Here is a 22,712-nt window from a genome sequence, read left to right on the forward strand (position 1 = left end):
ACATACATAATTATATGTGTAAGTTGTATGTATCAGCCAAGATACACTTAAGGTGAAAACATTAAAAGAGAAAAATATTTCTTATTAATAAGATACAACAATCAAGAACTTGTGTCCACATACCAATACTGTCTATAATTACATGACCGAAAACTTTTATCTATAAAAAGAAACTGACAAATAATCATAACTTGGTGTTGGAAACTGAACTAAGCCAATTTGCTTATACACAGCATCCAAGTTATGTCTAGAAACTGCTAGATTATCTAAGTTTCAGGTGGGTATTGTTCAGCTGCTCCCCGCAGCCTTACGAGCTAGTGATAGTGAAAATACATTTCATTATAAATGCTGCTGTACATACAGATATGTATTTATCTGTTATTTATTATTTTTATTATTTATTATTATCTATGATTTATTAGTAATCAGGCACAAAACAGTTCTACTATCCTAGTTTCTAAGCCTAATGAAGTTCCAGCTGTCTCTTTAGGCACTCCAGCACATCTTGCAGGAAGAGTTTACTCAAGGTGCGTCACAATGTGGATGTGACTACTCCAGGGGCAAAATTTTGTCCTTACCGTGAACCATTCTCTAACCTAGTGACTGGACATGCTATTTCAGAGTTAAGCCTCAGACATCACCCTAAGGCCTTGCTAGATAAAGTCTTTAACCTTGTTTATGTAGGGGTAGGGAGTAGTTAGCAGTGAGGGACCTTTTCTAACCTGCTATTCTAACAAGCCACTATAGCACTCATTATTTTTAATAGCCAGTCTTCATACTGATCAGTGATAAAACTAACAAAAGAGCTTGTAGTAGGCAGTTCTGCAATGTGACATTTCTGATTAGAATGCTCACTGCATCTGGAGGGTTCCTTTCTATGGTTCAGACTTACAGTGTGTGGATTATTCTAAAGTGAGTTACACTGTTGTACTGAAACAATCATTCTATTGAGTCATAAACTACCAGATAAAAAATAAAAAGAATTTGGATTTCACCACAAACTGTATGACATATATGCCACACCCAACAAACTGGGCACCCATGTTGATTTCAGATACACTTGAACCATTTTAAAACATTGACCATGAACTAAGCCATAAAGGAAAACTCAACAAATTACATGAAATAAAGCGTTGTGCACTGACTCTAATGTAATAAAAAACCAACTGCAAAAAAACCCACAAAGGCCACAGTGAAACATTTTAAACATGCAGATGATTCATAGCTTAAATTATTAAATGTACACATGGAATTCAGGTGAAACAATACCCAGGGGGAGGATTCATCTATTTCACAAAGTACTGTGCACCCAGTGACCAAAATAGTTAAAACACCTTTGTTTTCAGGGAGCTTTTTTTTTTTTTTGAGATGGAGTCTCGCTCTGTCGCCCAGGCTGGAGTGCAGTGGCGCAATCTCGGCTCACTGCAAGCTCCGCCTCCCAGGTTCACGCCATTCTCCTGCCTCAGCCTCTCCGAGTAGCTGGGACTACAGGCGCCCACCACCACGCCCGGCTAATTTTTTGTATTTTTAGTAGAGACGGGGTTTCACCGTGGTCTCAATCTCCTGACCTTGTGATCTGCCCGCCTCGGCCTCCCAAAGTGCTGGGATTACAAGCGTGAGCCACCGTGCCCGGCCTTCAGGGAGCTTTACATTGAGGAGAGACATAAAATAATAAATCCGTGAATTGCATGGGGTCTGAGAAGGTGATAAAGGCTATGGAGGATGACAAGTCAGAGTAAATGGGATGTGTGGCCTGCAGTCTTCGAGGGTTGGTGTGACTTCATACCCAGGGAGTCTCTGAAGGTAAAAACTTGAAAAAGACAAAGGAGCCAGCCATCATGAGTATCTTGTGGAGGGAAAAGTCAGAACGAAGGCCCTGAGATAGAATGGTTACAGGAAATGTGTCTTAATCCAGACCCCAAGAGAGAGTTCTTGGATCTCACACAAGAAAGAGTTCGGGGCGAATCCATAAAGTGAAAACAAGTTTATTAGAGAAGTAAAGAAACAAAAGAATGGCAACTACAGAGAGCAGCTCCAAGGGCTGCTGGTAGGCTACTTTTGCGGCTATTTCTTGATAATATGCTAGGGTGGATTATTCATGAGTTTTCCCAAGAAGAGGGGGGGATTTCCCCAGAACTGAGGGTTCCTCCCACTTTAGACCTTATAGGGTAACTTCTGGTTGTTGCCATGGCATTTGTAAACTGTCATGGTGCTGCTAATCCATTATAATTAGCGTATGATAGCAGTAAGGACTACCAGAGGTCACTTGTTGCCATCTTGATTTTGGCAGGTTTTGGCTGGCTTATTTACAGCATCCTGTTTTATCAGCAGAGTCTTTACAACCTGTATCTTGTGATACCAATCCTGCCGCCCTCCTATCATCCTGTGATTAAGAATGCCTAACCTCCTGGGAATGCAGCCCAGTAGGCCTCAGCCTCATTTTGCCGTGCCCCATTCAAGATGGAGTCTCTCCAGTTCAAACGCCTGTGACAGAACTGCCAGGCAAGTTGGAACAGCAAGGAGGGCATTGAGTATTGAGCAGTGACAAAGGGGGAAACTAATAAGTGATGACTACAGGAGAGAAATGGGGAGGTCTGATAATGGTTTCAGATCCTCATAGGATTTTGGCTTTTACTCTAAATACAAATCCATTTGGTCAGCGTTAATGGTGGAAGGTATTTGAGTTACCACCAGTGAATCTGTACGGGTCTGCAGCACCCTCAATTCTTGCCTCCTCTAAAGAAAGAATTCAACTGAGGGGCATAAGGCAGAAAAAGACCAAGGCAAGTTTCAGAGCAGGAGTGGAAGTTTATTTAAAAGGCTGTGGAGCAGGGAAGAAAGGAAAGGAGAGAATGCTTGGAAGAGACCCAAGCTGGCACCAAGGTCAAGTGCCCTGTTTAACAGTAATGCTAGGACTTTATAGGCTGGCACTTTTCTCACGATTCTTTCCTTAGGGTGGGCTGCCCGCATATTCAGTGCCTCCCTTACCCTTGGGAAGTGAGCACCCGCTGTGTGCTTAGGAAGCTGTGCACATGCCCATTTTTGAAAGTTAAACCACAGGCTTTATTCCAACTTCACTTTTCCCACCAACATTTTTCTGTTCCAGAATTTCATCCAGGACATCACATTGCATTTTGTTCTTTTGCTTCCTGAGTCTTCTCCAGTCTGTGACAGTTTCTCATCTTTTGTTGTTTTTCACGACCTTGAAGAGCCGTTGTCAGGTATTTTGTAGGAGGTTCCTCAATTTGGGTTTGTCTGAGGTTTACGCATGATTACACTGGGTTTATGGGTTTTGAGGAGAGCACACTAGCAGTTTTGTTTTTTTTTTTCTCATCATTTCATATCATGGAGTATATGGTATAATATGATTAATCACTAGGGATCTCAACCCTGATCTCTTTGGTAAGATGGTATCTGCCAGTTTCTCTACTATGCGGTTACTCTTTTTCCCTTTTCATATGACATTGTTTGGAAATGAGTCACTAAGTTCAGCCTACATTCAAAGGAAGAGAAATTAAGCTCCACCTCCTGGAGGGGTTACTATCTACATGTATGATTTGTAATTCTTTTGCAAGGAAAAGCTGTTCTTCTCCCAATTTATTTATTTTATCATGTATTTCTGGAAGTATGGACTCATGGATATTTATTTAATACTTTGGGTTATAATATAATACTGTATTACTTATTTTATTGCTCAAATGATCGTATGTGACGTCTCTCAGGGTGACTGTTGTGTTCCTTTGCCATGCTCTCCTTTTTTGTTGGGGAGGAGGGCCAAGCCATTTTACTAAGGAGAATGGAAAGGGAGACAAAGAAACGCTGATGACAGTGAGATCTGACATCCTTGGCTGGGCCAGAATCTTAAAGGCTTTGCAGTTGCAGAACTATTTTTGTCTTTTAAAGTTTCACATATATATGAATGTTGTTTATACATGATGTTTTGCGATATGTATAATTTGTTTCACTGTTTCAGCACTTCGTTTTTTTGGTAGTCTAAAATGCTCCAGGTTGCCCTTGTTTTTTATCTGTCCCAGTGTTAAGAATCCACCATTTCTCCAGTAAGTCACAATTCCTTTTATCAGAGAACCCCTGACAACCACTTAGCTATTTTCCATGACTATAGTTTTGCCTTTTCCAGACTGTGTGATATAGCTGGAATTATACAACATTGAGCTTTTTGGGTCAGACTTATTTCACTTAGTGAAATATATTTAAGGTTAACCCATGTTGTTGTGTGAATTGATATCTGGTTCCTTTTTATTGCTCAGTACTATTCTGTTATATGGATGTACAGTGGTTTATTTATCCATTCGTTTATTGAGGGAAATCTTGGTTGCCTCCAGTTTATGACAATTATGATTAAGCTGCTGTAAACATTTGCATACATATTTCTGCATGAACGTAAGTTTTTAATTTACCTGGATAAATACATCAGAGTGGGATTTTTGGGTCGTATGCTAAGTTTTTCTTTTAATTTCTAAGAAACTGTCAAACTGTTTTCTAAAGTAGCTGTCTATTTTACATTCCCATGAACAAGGAATGAGAGTTCATGGATTTTTTTTTTGAGAGACGTTTTTAAGAGTTCAGCATTGTTAGAGTTTGCTTTGGTGCAGTCCATGTCTCCAGTCCCTGTGCATTTAAACAGTAGATTCAAAATTAAAATGATAGCATAGAAATTATAAACAACATGAAGAAATACAAATGGAGTTACTTTAGTTCTGTTATTGTGTGTGTGACCACTTGAATTTTTCCTCATGATGACTTTTGTTTAAACATTTGGAAAACATTTATTTCTTTCAGTCTCACCTCATAGATGAAAAATGCTTCAGAATATAGTTATAACTGTGAAAAGACTGTTCCTGATGTTATGATATGCTCACTATGAAGCTTTGCATGCACTACAGACAAATGTTGCAAAGTCTGTCTCAACTTCAAGGGCAGTGAATTCTGAAAGTTAATGTGGACACAAGAGTTTCTTCTCAGATTTGCTCCTCTGCTGCATTTTTTTTTTGAGTTATCTTCTTTTCTGATATGAAATTGTAAATCAAGTAAGTCAAATATAAAAATATTTGCAAACAGTCAAAATCAACTCTAAAAATGATATAGTGAAACTCAAGCTTTAAAATTGTTCCTTGAAGAGCAGCACACAAAAATTATGTAGAAAACTATTAACTATGTAACAACAACAAAAAACTCAATGACATTTAGAGAGAGAAAAAAAAGAATCAAATTTCTGGGAAGAATATTAGGGAAAAGAACAACAACTGCTGGCCTTGCAGTAGCAGAAAGAATTGCAAGATGTGTTGAATATTTTGATTATTTCCACCAGGAACTTGATAATTCTAAAGCGGTGGATTAAGCATTCTCAGGTTCCTTAATGTTAGCCCATTTTCTCATATTCTTTTAGCAGAGAAGAAAAGCATTAGAAGCTTTCACCAGTATAATAGAAACTTCTGATGAATTTTCTGGTGAAAATATCTTAGGGGAATTTCTTCTATTGCAGAGGTGTTTGAAAACTAATATAATCCATCCTGAAGAAAGAAAAACGTGAACAGTATTTCAATTTCTGGAGCTTATTGTAAAATGTGATTTTTATGAATCTGAAAAACTCATCCTCATACTGAAGACCATTTCCAAGCCTTCATACATCTATGATTCCATGTGAAAAAAACTTTTCAAAATTAAAATTTAAGAAGCAAGTTTTTCAATTCAATTTGAGTGAAGAAAGCTGATAAATTATCTTAAATATCCATAGAATGTGAATATACAAAAATTAATTTTTGTAAATATGCAGAAGTTACAGATCAAAAGCAGACACTATAATATAATTCACAAAGGTGTAAGACCAATATGTAAGTGTAAGTTTCCCTTGTTTTCCCAAAAAACACATTAGTGCAAATAAAAAGAATTTATCGCTTTTTATCTTAAAAATTTTTTAAATTTATCCCAATAAATATAAATTTTGGGGGGTATATCTGCTAATTTAATACCTTTATATAATTTGTAAAGATAAAATCACTGTAACTAGAATATCCATCACCTTAAATATTGGTCTTTTCTTTATGCTAGAAACATTCAAATTATTCCGTTCTGACTATTTTGAAATATTTAATAGATTATTGTAAACTATGCTAACCCTACTAATCTATCAATCACTAGGTTTTATTTATTCTAACAAATTGTATATTTGTCCCCATTAGTCAACCTTTCTTCATCGTCCCCTTCCCTCTACCCTTCCCAGCCTCCAGTAATCACCAATCTACTCTATATTTTCATGAGATCCACTTTTTTTTAGCTCCCACATATGAGTGAGGCTATGCAATATTTTTTTAATTTCCTTCTTAATTTCTTCATAGACCCATTGGTCATTCAGAACTATGTTGTTTCATTTCCATTTGTTTGTGTGTTTTCCAAAGTTTCTTTTGCTGTTAATTTTTAGTTTTATCCTATTGTGGTCTGAAAAGATACTTGATATGATTTATACATTTTTGAATTTGTTGATTCTGGACCTCTATATGCCAGTCTTTTTATTTTTATGAATCTATTATAGATTTTGCATTGTAGTTACTATGTGGCTTACAAAAACCAACTTATACATGTAAAAATTTATTTCAAAGAGGTGAAAACTTACCTTAGATCAAACAGAAAAACATAGGAAAAATGAAAAAAGCCAGTATACTTTAACTTCATCCCCCAATTTTGACTTTATATTGTCTCAATTTTCATATTTTTATACTGCCTATTTCTTAACAGGTTGCTGTATCTATTATTGTTTTGATAGACTTGTCTTTCTTTCTTCATACTAGAATTATGAATGGATTGCTCACCATAATTGCAGTATTAGCATATTCTTGGTTTTCCATGTACTTAAATTTTATCAGTGTGTGTTATACTTCCAAGTATTTTCTTTTTTCACTGAAGTGTTTTTATTTATTTTAGATTGAAGAACACCTTTTAGCATTTCTTGTAAGATGGGTCTCTTGGTAGTGAATTCTCTCAGCTTTTGTTTGAGATATCTCTCATTCATATTTGAAAGATTGCTGTGCTGGATACAGTATTCTTGAATGGAAGTATTTTTTCTTTCAGAACTTTGAAAATGTCACCCCACTCTTTCCTGGTCTGTATAGCTTTCATTAAGAAGTCTGTTGCCCAATGAATTGGAGTTTCTTTGTACATTGTTTATTTTGTCTTGCTGCTTTTAGGATCCTCTCTTTTTCTTTGGCTTATGATAGTTTGATTGTTATATGCCTTGGAGTAGTTTTATTTGGACTGAATCTGTTTTGGGTTTGCTGACCTTTCTAAAGCTGGATATTTATCTCTTTCTTAAGTTTTGGAAAGTTTTCTGTTATTATTTTTTTGAATAAGCTTTCTATCCCTTGCTCTTGCTCAACTCCCTCTTGAATACCACTAAGTATTCAAGAGTGAGTGATAAACCATTATCTGCTTGGGTTTCAAATGTGTTAGGGATAACACTGCTGAACCAAAGCATGACTTTTGAAAGAGGAAGTACATGGGATTATCATAATAAATAACACAGTGTCCTGAGTGATGAGCTTTCTATTATGCTACAGGAAGAATTTCATTAAAAATAATAATAGAAAAACATTTAAAAATTTTACCATTTTCTTAACATTCTATATTTTTCTACTCCGTTAAAATGCAGAAGTCAGAAAATGGAACATTTCTGCCCTTTCACTATTTCTGCCATTAAAAAAATAGTACATTTTCTTGATTGGCATCTTAAACTACCTTTATCCTTTTGCAAAGTAGGCTCTTCAGTATCTTTTTTAATCACAACAAATTAGAATATATATGATGGTACTTCAGAATATATGAATTACATTTTAATTTCTTAATGTTTATCTTATTTAATGTCAAATACATATATATGTGTGTATATATATATGTATGTATATATAGTACTTGTATGGCTTAAGGCTTCAAGTGCTACTCAAAACAGTACCCACACTAAATCATTTTCTCTGAAAACACTCCTTCCTGTGTTTTGAGCTGGGCTCTGGGTAAACAAAAAAAGGAGTAAAGCTTAATAATGTTTCCTGTATCCCTCAGTCTACTGGCCTTCTCGTTTAACCAAGAACTTTGATTTGCAGATTTGGTGTTACAGCCTTTGTAACATTGTCCTCATTTTGAGGAAATTGTTAAATCTTTATCAACCTTTGTAATTGGGTAGGCATGTTAACCTAAATGGATAGGAATTTTGATAGTGGCTCATTAGTTTATTTAATATATGTAAAGTGTTTAAAGCTATATCTGACACAAAATAAGTGTTTAAAATGTATGAGTATTTATGCTACTGTTACTGCTATTACTATTACTACTATCACTTCTACAAATGTTCCTGGAGAAACACCAGGTTGATGGGTGTGCTCTGAATTTTGGAGAAGCATTTAATGTACAACAAGGTCATTTTGATATGTTTTTGGTTGTCCTGGCAAGTGCCCAGTTCATCACGTGGTTCCAGAGCAGACATCTGTCTCCATGGTCCTTTATTCAGTAGCAGTTAACTCAGCACCTTTCACAGCTTTAATTCATTTTCTAAAGGTTAACAGGCAAAGAACAGGTTCAGAAAAGGTCTAAATCATGTTTTTATTTTTCCAGGTGGATGACTTTAACAAAAGATCATGACTCCATTGTGTATAAGAGCAGTTAAATTCTGCCTTTGTTTCAGAACATATCTGTAGGTTATTAAGTTTTTCTTTTGCTTCAGTATTTTCAAGGGGAAGTGAGAAAGTTGTAATTTCTTTGTAAGAAGTTATCTCTGTAAAATATGTGAGCTACTGTCACAAGACCCAGTACAGCTGAGGGACTTAGCCGCTGTATCAGTCTGTTTTCACGCTGCTGATAAAGGCATACCCCAGACTGGGCAATTTACAATTTACAAAAGAAAAAGGTTTATTGGACTCACATTTCCACATGGCTGGGGAGGCCTCATGATCATGGTGGAAGGTGAAAGGCACTTCTCACATGGTGGCAGACAAGAGAAGAGAGCTTGTGCAGGGAAACTCCCCTTTTTAAAACAATCAGATCTTGTGAGACTTACTCACTATCGTGAGAATAGCACGGGAAAGACCCGTCCCCATGATTCAGTTACCTCCCACAGGGTCCTTCCCACAACACATGGGAATTCTGGGAGCTACATTTCAAGATGTGATTTGGGTTGGCACACAGCCAAACCATATCATTCCGACACTGACCCCTCCCAAATCTCATGTCCTCACATTTCAAAACCAATCATTCCTTCCCAAGAGTCCCTCAAAGTCTTAACTCATTTCACTGTTAACTCAAAAGTCCACCATCCAGAGTCTCATCTGAGACAAGGTAAGTCACTTCTGACTATGAGCCAGTAAAACCAAAAGCAAGTTAGTGACTTCCTAGATACAATGAGGGTACAGGCGTGGATAAATGCAGCCATTCCAAATGGGAGAAATTGGCCAAAACAAAGGGGCTACAGGCCCCATGCAAGGCCGAAATCCAACAGGGTAGTCAAATCTTAAAGCTCCAAAATGATCTCCTTTGACTCCATGTCTCATGTCCAGGTCACTCTGATGCAGGAAGTGGGTTCCCATAGTCTTGAGCAGCTCTGCCCCTGTGGCTTTACAGGGTACAGCCTCCCTCCTGCCTGCTTTCATGGGAGGGTTGAGTCTGACTTTTCCAGGCACATAGTGCAAGCTGTCGCTGGATCTACCATTCTGGGGTCTGGAGGATGGTAGCCCTCTTCTCACAGCTCCACTAGGCAGCACCCCAGTGGGGACTCTGTGTGTGGGCGCTCACTCCACATTTCCCTTCTGCACTGCCCTAGCAGAGGTTTTCCATGAACGTCCTGCCACTGCAGCAAACTTGTGCCCGGATGTTCAGGCATTTTCATACATCCTCTGAAAACTAGGTAGAGGTTCCCAAACCTTAATTCTTGACTTCTGTGTACCCACAGGCTCAACACCATGTGGAAGCTGCCAAGATTTGGGGCTTGCACCCTATGAAGCCACAGCCCAAGCTGTACCTTGGCCCCTTTTAGTCATGACTGGAGTGGCTGGGATGCAGGGCACCAAGGTCTTAGGCTGCAGACAGCAGAGAGACCCTGGGCCTGGGCCCACAAAACCATTTTTTCCTTCTAGGCCTCTGGGACTGTGATGGGAGGGGCTGTTGTAAAGGTCTCTGAGATGCCCTGGAAACATCTTCCCCATTGATTAACATTGGGCTTCTCATTACTAATGCAAATTTTTGCAGCCTGCTTGAATTTCTTCTCAGAAAATGAGATTTTCTTTTCTATCACATTGGTCAGGCTGCAAATTTTCTGAACTTTTATGCTCTGTTGCTCTTTTAAAACTGAATGCCTTTAACAGCACCCAGGTCACCTCTTGAATGCTTTTCTGCCTAGACATTTCTTCTGCCAGATACCCTAAATCATCTCTCTCAAATTCAAAGTTCCGCAAACCTCTTAGGGCAGGAGCAAAGTGCTGCTAGTCTCTTTGCTAAAACATAACAAGAGGCACCTTTGCTCCAGTTCCCAACAAGTTCCTCATCTCTGTCTGAGACCACCTCAGCCTGGATTTCATTGTCCATATCATTATCAGCATTTTGGTCAAAGCCATTCAACAAGTCTCTAGGGAGTTCCAAACTTTCCCACATTTTCCTGTCTTTTGAGCCCTCAAAACTGTTCCAACCTCTACCTGTTACCCAGTTCCAAAGTTGCTTCCACATTTTCGGGTTTCTTTGCAGCAGCACCGCACTCTACGAGTACCAATTTACTGTATTAGTCCATTTTCATGCTTGTGATAAAGACATACTTGAAACTGGGCAATTTACAAAAGAAAGAATTTTATTGAACTCACAGTTTCACGTGCCTGGGGAGACCTCACAGTCATGGCAGAAGGTGAAAGGCATGTCTTACATGGCAGCAGACAAGAGAAGAGAGCTTATGCAGGGAAATTCCCCTTTTTAAAACCATCAGATCTTGTGAGACTCACTATCACAAGAATGGCATGGGAAAGACGCGTCCCCATAATTCAGTTGCCTCCCACTGAGTCCCTCCCACAACACGTGGGAACTATGGGAGATACAATTCAAGATGGGATTCGGGTGGGGACACAGCCAAACCATATCAGCCACATACACAAATTGTTTTCCCATTTGTGCTTGTACTTAATAGCAACTACAGATAGATAATCTATAGTTGTAGCAAATTATCACTCACCTGCATTTCTGCCTTATTAACTAATGATCAAGAGGGACTGACTCAAGATGCTTTCATTTGGAGTTAGATTGGAAAATTCCAGAGGATGAATGTAGTTTGATCCAGTAAGATTTGGAAATAAACTGGGATTAGGCAGCCATGTGTGGTCCTTAGTAATGCACTGATGTGCTTTAATAATTTTAGATCCAACAACTAACACATGTTGAAATTCTATGGGACAAAGTTATTGAATGTGAAATACAAAAAAATAAGGAAAAAGCGAATGGGAAATACTTCTTGCCCATTTTCTCCCTTGAATATTAGATCTACAGTTCCACTTGCTGGCTAATCAAAGTATTGTAGCTGAGAAACAAAATACTCCCCTACTGAGCAGTAAATGACCTGGTTCTCTTAAAATAACTTAAATAGTACCTAAATAGGGCTGAATTTCTCCCTCAATGCTTCAGAGCTGACCTGAGCCAAAGTCCCAAGTCAATTAAATCTGCATTATAACCCTGTCTCTCAGTTTGTCCTATGTGACACAGAACAGGCTCAATATGGGAGATGCATCCTTCAGTGGATGAAAATCAACCAGAGCACAGAGCATGGTTAATGTAAACCATTAATCAGGATACCAAGGTTTCAGACTACTCCCTAGGAATATTCTGCCTTGGAGAAGGAGAGGTGAAATTTTATAGAGGCTTAACGAGTGGGTCAACCTAAGTTTAGCTAGTTTCTGGAATAGTTAGTCCAAGATTATTCTTAGAAGAAGGATGTTCTGGGGTTTATCAGTATTTGAGCAGCCTCTGTTTGGCAAGAGGAGGTGGGAAGGAACAGCTATGGGGCCAAGATATTGAGGCTACATTGAAAATGTTCTGGTTTGACTGCCAAATCAACCAAAATAAAGGCAACCAACGGATCAGATTAATGAAGTGTCTCTGAGATGGACAGGGACCCTTCGCACTCCTGCACCAGGACAGCGTCCAAGCATCTGGAGGAATCTGTACATTCTATTGATGGCAATGAGGAATCAAATCTGGAATGCAAGGAGGCAAAGTTGGGTGGAGGCACCCTCACATTCCCGTAGCACCTGCCCTTGTTCCAGTTTACAGGCATGGACCTGAATCTAGTGAAGCCACTCATGGGCTGCCTTTCAGCCCCCCCTTGAAAGAATCCTTCTACTGGGGCTGGGAAAGAGCAGCTTGGTGACCTTTTCCAGCCTCTTGGCATCAGCTTGGGTGGGAAAGCTGGGTGGGCAGAGGAAGAGTCTCCTGAGGCTGGAGAAAATCAGGCAGAGGCACCCTAGAAGGAGCCATGTAGTTGTACAAACAGAAACATTATTGGGAGCTTCCACTACAAAGCTGTGACCTCTGTGTTTTAAGTTTTGTATACATATTTATCCATCTATCCATCCATCCGCCCCTCCATCCAACAAATGCTCACTGAGCCCCTGTTACAAACCTGTTCCTTGCTAGGTGCTCCACAAAGAATGCACAGTCTAGGGTGGGAGGCAATTATATTAATTGATAAATTATTAGATAATAAATTGTTAAATAAGATAAATCACGCTGTAAACATACTGAGAATTTATGTCCTTGCCTGTCTCTTATCACCACTCCTAGTCTCAATTTATCGAGACTTCGGCAACATAAAGCTGCTTGTTTCTCCTGAAAAATATGCCACCCTTTCAGGCTTCCATTCCTTTTAAATATTGTACCCAATGTTTGGAATGACTCCTATTCCCCATTTCTGCTTGTCTACTTGGCCAATTTTCCCATCCCTCAAAACTCAGCCCAGGAGAGGCTGCTTGGTGTAGCTGCCATGATTCCGGCTCATTTGGTTCCTGGCTGATTTAACCACTGCCTGTTGTCACCAGACCACTGGCCAGTGACCATACTGGGTTGACACTGTTCACAGGAGGCCATCTCGCTAAGCTCTAAGTTCTTTTTTGGCCTGGACCATAGGACTGCGGCTTCATAATCCCTGTGAGTGGTGCACTGTGGGTTAACCAAAAATGTTTGCTGGAGAAATGGAATGAACTAATGGTGTGCTCTGGCAGCAAGGAAGATCAATTAGCCAACTCTTGTTTCCTCATTATTCTGCAATCATCCATAAGTATTTCTAGTGTGTGCCAGGCCCATGCTGGGAGCTGAGGTCGCTGTGGTGAGTGTAGTACCTCTCCTCACAGAGCTTTCCCTCTGACAGACGTCAAATGCAGTATCAGTAGTCACAGAGCAGTACTCATATGATCGTGAGGCTTTGGGTTAAAGACCCCTTGACCATGGGAAGCCCAGGTAGAAGGGATGAAGGTGACAAGGCCCCATCCCAAGCTGTGGCAGGGTCAAGGCAGAGGCAGGGGTTAGAATAGGAGAGGGAAGGATGGAGGAGCCTTCAGAGAGGTGTCAGCAAACAAAGCCCTGTCCATGAAGATGAGGTTCTTTTTGCTGGTTGTAATTATCCTGCGGGTGTCTGGAATCTCAGTGGAATAAAAGGCCAGCCTCCAGACAAATGGAAATAAGTCTAGGAGATGAAGGAAGAAATAAGTGAAAAGGTTCCCAAAGCAGGCAGTTTTGCAAAGGGAGCAAGCATAAAATTGAAGAGGTATATGAAGGTCTTCTTCAATTTACCTTAATAATAGAAGTATTTATTTCCGTGGCTTTCAGAATTTGGCCCTCAGGGCAGTTAAATTGGAAATGATAGCGGTATTGTGTAATGTTTACTTTGAACCACACATGTAAGAATGATTTAGGAACTGGATTCTATTACAAATGCCCACATAAACCTCTAGGGCTCCCTCATCCTGCTCACATTTCAAACAGCTTTAGTCTCTACACATCACCGCAAAGCTGCTTTGCTTGGGAGAATTCATTATAAAACTCGAAGGGCAGTTTGGACGAGGGCAACCATTAGGCTACATCACTTACAAACTGGTGTAAGTATTGAAAAATGAATGGGAATAAATACTGTTTGAAATACTACAGGGAAGCTTACATGCCTCAGCTTCCTGGTGTGAGATCATTAATGTGCATGATCCTAGAATGAGTGGGAACATGCCCACTTAGGCTTGTTTCCATAGAAATGTCATTGGATTTTTTTTTTTTTTTTTTTTTTTTTTTTTAAGCCAAGGAACCTCGAATCACAAAGTTGGTTCCAAGGCTAGCTCTTACACCATCTGGACAAGCCATTCATTCTCACACCATCTCAACAAGTGACACCATCTTGACAAGACCTTGATCTTCCTCTGTGCATCCAGGCAGCCAAGCTCTATAAACTGGAGCTTTCCATCTATAGTCTTCTGTTTCTTAGTATGCGGGTTATACAAGTGTTAACTCACAGTATAGATTGAGAAAAAAGAAAAACTACCAGCAAATGTTCTATTGAGACAAAAAAGATATGGGAGAGTGTTTTCGAAAATTACAAAGTTCTAGGCAAATGGCTGCCTTCTTATTACTAGTATTATAACTTCTGGTAAATATTTGATCGATTCCTCACTTTCCCTTAACAGAAATATTATGTTTAATGGACATTGGAAAGAGAAAATGTTGTTGAATTCTCAAAGTTTAGGTAAGTTATTGTATTAGTTTGTGAGGACTGTCATAACACACTACCACATGCTAGGTGGCTTAAACAAAGGAAATTTATTTTCTCAACTGTTGTGGAATCACAGAAGATCAGTGTCAGCAGGGTTGGCTTTTTCTGAGGCCTCTTTTCTTGGCTGGTATATGGCTGTCTTTTCCTTGTATCTTCACATGGTATTTTCCCTGTATATGTCTGTATTCAAATTTTTTCTTGTAAGGACACCAGTCATACTGGGCACCCTAATGACTCTATTTCAACTTAATTACCTCGTTAAACACCCCATCGTCAAATATAGCCACATTCTGAGGTACCGGGGGTTAGGACTTCGACATATAAACCTGAGAAGGGGGATATAACTCAATCCATAACAGTTACTGAATCACAGTTTTTACAGCTTTTTTGAATGGTAACTGTCATACAATCAACTATACGTTTAAAGTGCACAATATGGTGACTTTTGACATCTACATATCACAGAGTTGAAGTAATGAACACCAAGAACTTTTTTGTGACCCTTTGAAACACATACTTTCCATCACTTCAATACCCCTGTTGTTGCAAACAACAAAGGGTCTGCTTTATGTCACTATAGAGTACTTTACATTTTCTAGAACTTTCTATAAATTGAATCATATGCCATGTACTTACCTTTTTTCTGACTTCTTTCAGTCAGCATAAGTGTTTTAAAATTTGTTTATGTTGTTGCATGCATCAGTAGTTTATCCCTTGTTATTGCTGAGTAGTATTCCATTGTATGAATATATCATGATTTGCTGATTCATTCACCTTTTGATGAAAATTTGAGTTTTTCCCGTGTTTGCCTATTTCAAATAAAGCTGCTGTGACTTTGGTGCACAGGAATTTGTGTGACTATATGCTTTTATTACTTCAGCGGATCCCTAGGCATGGAATAACTGGGCCATGTGAAGGTAATGTTTTTAGAAACTTCCAAAGTGTTTCCTAAGGAGGTTGTGCTATTTTATAAGAGAGGTTTTTATTTTTATTTTTTATTTTTTTGCTTCACGTCCTCACCAGGACTACTTGTTCTGGTCAATCTCTTTTGATTTTACCTATTCTCGTGTTTGTGTTATCTTATCTCATTGTGCTTCTAACCTGCATTCTCCTAATGACTACTGATGTTGAGCTAATTTTCAGCTGTTTACTTGCCATTCATTTATCATCTTTGGTAGAGTGTCCATTCAAAACTGTTTTCCATATTTTATATTTTATCATTAGGTTGCAAGAGTTTTATTTATATATTCAGAATACAAGTTTTCATCAAATATATATTTTTTCCCATTTGGTGACTTACAGTTTCATTTTTAATACATATTTGGAAAGGAAAAATCTTTAATTAAAATGAAGTCCAAAGTTCTTTTCCTTTTTTTAAATTGTTAGTGCCTTTTGGGTTCTACTTAAAAACATCCACCAAGCTCAAGGTCTCTAAGATTTTCTCCTATGTTTTCTTTGGGAAATGTTATGATTTTATCCCTTAAATTTAGGCTTATGACCCATTTTCAGGTAGTATTTATGTATTATGTAAGGTAAGGGTTGTGGTTCATTTTTCATGCATATGGATAGTGGATATCCAGTTGCTCCAGCACCATTTATTTAAACAATTAGACTTTCCTTATTGTATCACCTTGGTACCTTTGTCAAATTTGAATTGCTTGTCAATGGTTGACCCTTGAACAACACAGAAGTTAGAAGTTCTGATTCCCTGTGTAGTCAAAAATCCACATATAATTTTTGACTTCCCCTAACTTAACTACTAATAGCCTGCTGTTGACTGGAAAATTTACCAGTTTCATTATGACACTCATTATGAAGCTTTTTATCCTCATTGTCTTCATGTTGAATACAAATAAGAGGAGGAGGCAAAAGAGGAGAGGTTGGTCTTGCTGTCTCTTGAGTGGCAGAAGTGGAAGAAACTCCACATATGGTGGAACTGCACAGTTCAAAGTTGTGTTGTTCAAAGATCAACTGTACAGTGTGGCTGTGTTTCTGGATTCTCTGACCTGTTCCATTGATTTCTATGTTTATCTTTATGCCTGTATAAAACTAGCTATTATAGGTTTACGAAGTTTTGAAATCAAGTAGTATAATTCTCCAACTTTCTTATTCTGTTATAAAATATGGTATTTTTAGGTTCATTGCATTTCCATACAAATTTTGGAATGAGCATTTCAATTTCTACAAAAAAATTATTTTCAAACTTTAGTTTTAATTGCATTAGGGAAAACTGACATCTTTACAATATTGAGTCTTTCTTTCATAAAACATAGGATATTCTTCTATTTATTTAGACATTTAATTTCTTTCAGCAAGGCTTTATAAATTTTAGTGTACACATTTTAGAAAGTTTTTGTCAAATTTAGCTAAATATTTCATTTTTTTATGTGATTTTTAAATGTCATTTTTAAAAGTTTCAATTCCCAGTTGTTCATTGCTTGTGCATAGAAATGTAATTGATTTTTGTATATTGACCTTTTATTGTGTAACCATGATAACTCAATTATTAGTTATAATAGCTGTTTTTTAAATGGCTTAAGATTTTCTACATAGATAAGCACATAATCTGCAAGAAAATTATACTTTATTATTTCAGTCTTCACATACTTTATTTCTTTTTCTTGTGTTATTGCACTGGCTATGACATTCAATATAATGTTGAATAAAAGTGGGGAGAAGAGATATTTTTTACTTGTTTCTGATCTTTGGGGGAAAACATTCTTTTTGTTTGTTTGTTTTGTTTTGTTTTGTTTTGTTTTTGAGATGGAGTCTCACTCTGTCACCCAGGCTGGAGTGCAGTGGCACAATCTTGGCTCATTGCAAGCTCTGCCTTCCGGGTTCACACCATTCTCCTGCCTCAGCCTCCCGAGTAGCTGGGACTACAGGCCCCCGCCACCACACCTGGCAAATTTTTTGTATATTTAGTAGAGACGGGGTTTCACCGTGTTAGCCAGGATGGTCTCGATCTCCTGACCTCATGATCCACCCGCCTTGGCCTCCCAAAGTGCTGGGATTATAGGCGTGAGCCACTGCACCTGGCCCATTTTTTTTTTTTTATCATTGCATGTGACATTACCTGTAGGGTTTTCATAGATTCCCTTTATCCAGTTTTGGAAGCTTCATTCTATTTCTAAGTTGCTGAGAATCTTTGCCGTTAATGGATGTTGGATTTTGTTAAATATTGATGGCATTTATTGAGATGTACATAGGGGTTTTCTTTATTGGTCTGTTGATACGGTAAATTAAATGGCTTAATTTTTGAATAATACAGTAACTTTGTCTTAAGATAAACCTATGTGGCCATCATATTATCCTTTTTACATATTGTCAGATTTGATTTAAAATGTTTTTTTAAAATAACTTTTGTATCTATTTCCATGACATATATTGGCCTGTAGTTTTCTATTTTGCAATGTCTTTTTTTTTTTTCTTAACCAGGATAATACTGACCTCACAGAATGAGTTCTGGGGAATGTTCCTTCCTTTCTTTTTCTGAAAATATTTGTGTAGCATAGGTATTATTTCCTCCATAAATGTGTGGTGTAATTCACCAGTGAATCTACCTAGAGTTTTATTTGTGGGAAGGGTTTTATTTATAAATTCAATTACTTCAATAGGTATTGGAATATTCAGGTCATCTATTTCTTTGTGAGGCAGATTTGGTAGTGTGAGACAATTTATTTCTTTTTGAATTAGTTTTTTAAGGAATTTGTCTTTTTCATCCAAGTTGTAAAATTTATTGACTAAAGTTGCTTATAATATTTCTTCATTATCCTTCTACTGTCTATAGAATCTGTTGTGATGGATTCTCTCTTTTTTCAAATGACTAGTCAGGCTAGAAGTTTATCAGTTTTATTTATCTTTTCAAATAACCAGGACTTAATCTCATTGGTTTTATCTGTTGTGTTTCTGTCATCTGTCATTGATTTCTGCTCTTAACTTTGTATTTCCCATCTTCCACTTACTTTGGGTTTAATATGATATTTTAACAAAAACTTGTTTCTTAAGGCAGAAGCTTAGGTAACTGACTTGAAACCTTTCTAATGTAAGTGTTAACGCCATAAATTTCCTTTTAATTACTACTTAAGTTGCATCTTATGATTTTTGATGTCATGACTTTATTTATTTGAAAATATTCTAATCTTCCGTTATTATTTCCTCTTTGCTTGATGTATTATTTGGTAGTATGTTGTTTACTTTGCAAATATCTGTGGATTTTCCAGGTACCTTTCTGTTATGAATTTTCAATTTAATTTCTATGGTGGAGAACATACTTTGTATAATAAAAGACTTTTGAAATGTTGGACACTTCTTTTAGGACCTGTAATATGGTCTATCTTTGTTATGTTTCATGTTCACTTTTAAACAATGTGCAAGTATAGAAACTTTTATAAATGTTAATTAGCTCAAGTTGGTTTTATGGTGTTGTTCAAACCTTCTATATCGTTGTTGATTTTCTGTCTACATGTTTTATCAATATCTGAGAAAGGGGTGTTGAAATCTCCAGCTATAATTGTGAATTTAATCTCTTAATTATTTCATTTTTACCAGGTCTATTATCTTGATGCATTCTGAAAACGCATATTTTTATTATTATGTACAAAAAATTTAGGATTGTTATTTCTTTTTGATGAACTGGCATGTTTTCATTATGAAACTGCCTTCTCTCTCTCTCTGGTAATGTCTCTTTTCTTACAACTAGTGTTTTCTTACAACTGGTGTTCTGCAAACACCATGGAAAGCTAGTTGTGTACTTTTTATTCTAGATGAGGGCATACACATCAATTAGAGATAATAAGATTTATAAGTGATTTGTAGTTTTGATTTGCATTTCTCCAATGATTAGTGATGGTGAGCAATTTTTCATATACCTGTTGACCATTTGTATGTCTTCTTTTAAGGGATGTCTATTCAAATGTATGCCCATTTTTAAACCAGATTCTTTGTTTTTTACTAAGTTATTTGAGTTTCTTATATATTCTGGCTATTAATTCCTTGTCAGATGGATTTTGTAGATTATGTCTTCACTTCGTTGATTGTTTCCTTTACTATGCACAAGCTTTTTGCTTGATGTGATCCCATTTGTCCATTTTTGCTTTGGTTGCCTGCACTTTTGGTTTTATCAAGAAATCTTTACCTAGACCAGTGTTCTGGAGAGTTTCCCCAGTGTTTTTCTTCTAGTAGTTTTATAGTTTCAGGTCTATTATTTAAGTCTATATTTTGATTCAACTTTGTATATGGTGAGAGCTAAGGGTCTAGTTGCATTATTCTGCATATTAATATTCAGTTTTCCCAGCACTGTTTATTGGAGAGACTGTTCATTCCCCAGTGCATGTTCTTGGCCCCTTTGTCAAAAATGAGTTGACTGTAAATACGTAGACTTATTTCTGGGTTCTCTATTCTGTTTCATTGGTCTTTGTGTCTATTTTTTCTGCCACTACCATGCTGTTTTGGTTATTACAACTTTGCAGAAAACTAAAATAAAATACCATCTCACCCAAGTTAAAATAACTTTTATTTTAAAAAAAGGCAATAACAGATGCTGGAAAGAATGTGGAGAAAGGGGAGCCCTTGTACATTGTTGGTGGGAATGTAAATTAATTAGTACAGCCACTATGGAGAACGATATGGAAGTTGCCCTCAAAATAAAAGTAGAACTATCATCTAATCCAAAATAAAAGTATCTATTAATCCTAAATAAAAGTAGAACTATCATCTAAACTGCTGGGCATATATCCAAAAGGAAAGAAATGAGTATATCAAAGAGATATCTGTACTGCCATGTTAATTGCAACACTACTCACAACAGCTTCAAGACATAGAATCAATCTAAGTGTCCATCAGTTAATGAGTGGACAAAGAAAATGTAATATATATACACAATGGAATATTATTCAGTCCCCCAGAAAATAAAATCCTGTCATTTGTAACCACATGTATGGAACTGGAGGCCATTATGTGAAGTAAAACAAGCCAACCACAGAAAGACAAATATTGCATGTTCTCACTAATATATGAGAGCTAAAAAAGTTGACCTCATGGAGATAGAGAGTAGAATGAAGATTGCCAGAGGCTGGGAAATGTAGCGCAGAGGTGGGAGATAGAGAGGTGCTAGTTAATGGGCACAAAAATACAGTTAGATGGTAGGAATAAGATCTAGTGTTCGGTAGCACAATAGAGAGATCATAGTTAATGATAATTTATTGTATATTTCAAAATAACTAGAATAGTGAAATTTGAATGTTCTTAACATAAAGAAATAACGCTTGAGGCAATGAGAATATCCCAATTACCCTGATTTGATAACTGCACATGGTATGCTTGTATCAAAGCATCACATGTACCCCATGAATATGTACAACTGTTATGTATTCACAAAAATTAAAGATAAAAAGATTTATGGGAGAAAAAATTATCTATTTTTTCAGGCCCCATTTGTCAAAAGGAAGCTGAATAGTTGGGTTTTAATATGTAATATTAAATAGGGTTTGTCAACTGTTGTGCTCCTATGGTCTTTAGAATATAAATATGTAGAAAACAAAAGTTGAAAACTTAAATTTAGTTCATTATTTAATTTTTTTCTAGAATGGTGATTTTCCTAGTTTGTTATCTATGTTTTAGCCAATTTTGATTTTAACTATTAAAGTCTTTCCTTTAATGGTTTTAATATGGTGTTGATTTTTGGTTATACAATTTTATACAACCAAAGAGTCACTTTCTTTAAGAGATCCTAATATATATGGAAAAATAGAAAGCCTTCATCAGTCTTATTTTGGAGAGCAGGTGGGCCCCTATGCTACAGGCTTTCCAAAAGAACTCAAACAGATACTGCACCCCCACCTGAGGAGTAATGCTGTATACATGTAAATCATTTCCTATATGCCACAATGGACGTCTAGGTCTTGATGTGAACCAAAGCAAAGGTCAATCTGTGGAAAACATTAAGTTTTTGCTCTTTTCTCCTGTTTACTTTTATTCTTTTATTTATAGTGAAGATAATACTGTTCTAGAGAGAATTATTAGCTTTCACCTTATCAACACCTGGATTAAATATTGGAATAAAATTGTAAGGGTGTGATCTTTCTTTTCTGTTTAGAGACAGGCGCTCACTATGTTGAATTCAAGCGATCTCCCCACCTCAGCCTCTCGAGTAGCTGGGATTACTGGTGTGTGCCACCGAGCCCAGCTCATGACCCATTTTCAATTCTCATCTTCCAAAAGAAAAAGATTTCTGGACTCACGGTATGGTGTGTTATCCTTGAGGGCTAAAACACGTAGGAGATGTCCCGTCGCTGGCAGCTTGCTGTGGGTTTTGTATTTGGGATGGCAAAGAGCATGCATAGGCTCTTGAAGAGGGACTTTATTTGTTCAGGTGACTTCCTTGGAGCTCTCCTGGATTAGTCCATCTCTGCAGGAAATGGGACAACACTGGCTTTGATAAAACCAAAGAGCTGAGGCAGAAACACTGCCCACCACTGCAGGCACTGTCCAGGCTCCACAGCCGGAAGTGTGCATTTTACTAGGCAACCAGCACAAGCATGGAGACTTGGCTGAGGCCAGTGCTGTGATTTTGGCCTGAGGGGCAGTGCTGGGCAACTTCCCTACATCCTCCCTCAAGGTATTCCTGACCAAAAACCAGATGTACAAATAAACACCCATAAAACCCAAAGTAGAAATATTCAACACCTGGCTTAATATTATAACTTTTAGTCATAAAATAAGCTTCTAGAACTGTAAGTCATGTACAAATAAAAACTACTTAGATATTTTTTAAAGGGAAGCATTAATGTGACCATCCCTCCGTATTCTTTGTTCTCCCAGAAGAATCTGTAGCAAGATCCAGGACTTAGGAGAGAGGACATGTGGAGGTCAGTTATTTCCCTACTTACTTTCTGATATTCTCTAATGATTTCTTTTTTTAATCTTTTAT

The 22,712-nt window shown here is 37.3% G+C and overlaps 1 protein-coding gene across 9 annotated transcripts in view; it reads left to right on the forward strand.

The window, feature by feature from the left end:
• The window catches only part of MTRR (5-methyltetrahydrofolate-homocysteine methyltransferase reductase), a 69,970-nt gene extending 48,044 nt beyond the window's left edge, over positions 1-21,926 (forward strand). For 5 of the 9 annotated variants that reach the window (XR_009210672.1, XR_009210673.1, XR_009210671.1 and 2 more), the window contains 2 exons: positions 2,329-3,221; positions 4,801-10,290. The gene's annotated coding sequence lies outside the window, so the exon portion shown is untranslated. The other 4 variants (XR_009210670.1, XR_009210667.1, XR_009210669.1 and 1 more) reach the window with 4 other exon arrangements.
• Positions 21,927-22,712: the final 786 nt, after the last annotated feature.

The sequence above is a fragment of the Hylobates moloch genome, unplaced genomic scaffold (genome assembly GCF_009828535.3).
Source record: "Hylobates moloch isolate HMO894 unplaced genomic scaffold, HMol_V3 SCAFFOLD_17, whole genome shotgun sequence".
Classification (NCBI taxonomy): Eukaryota; Metazoa; Chordata; class Mammalia; order Primates; family Hylobatidae; genus Hylobates; species Hylobates moloch.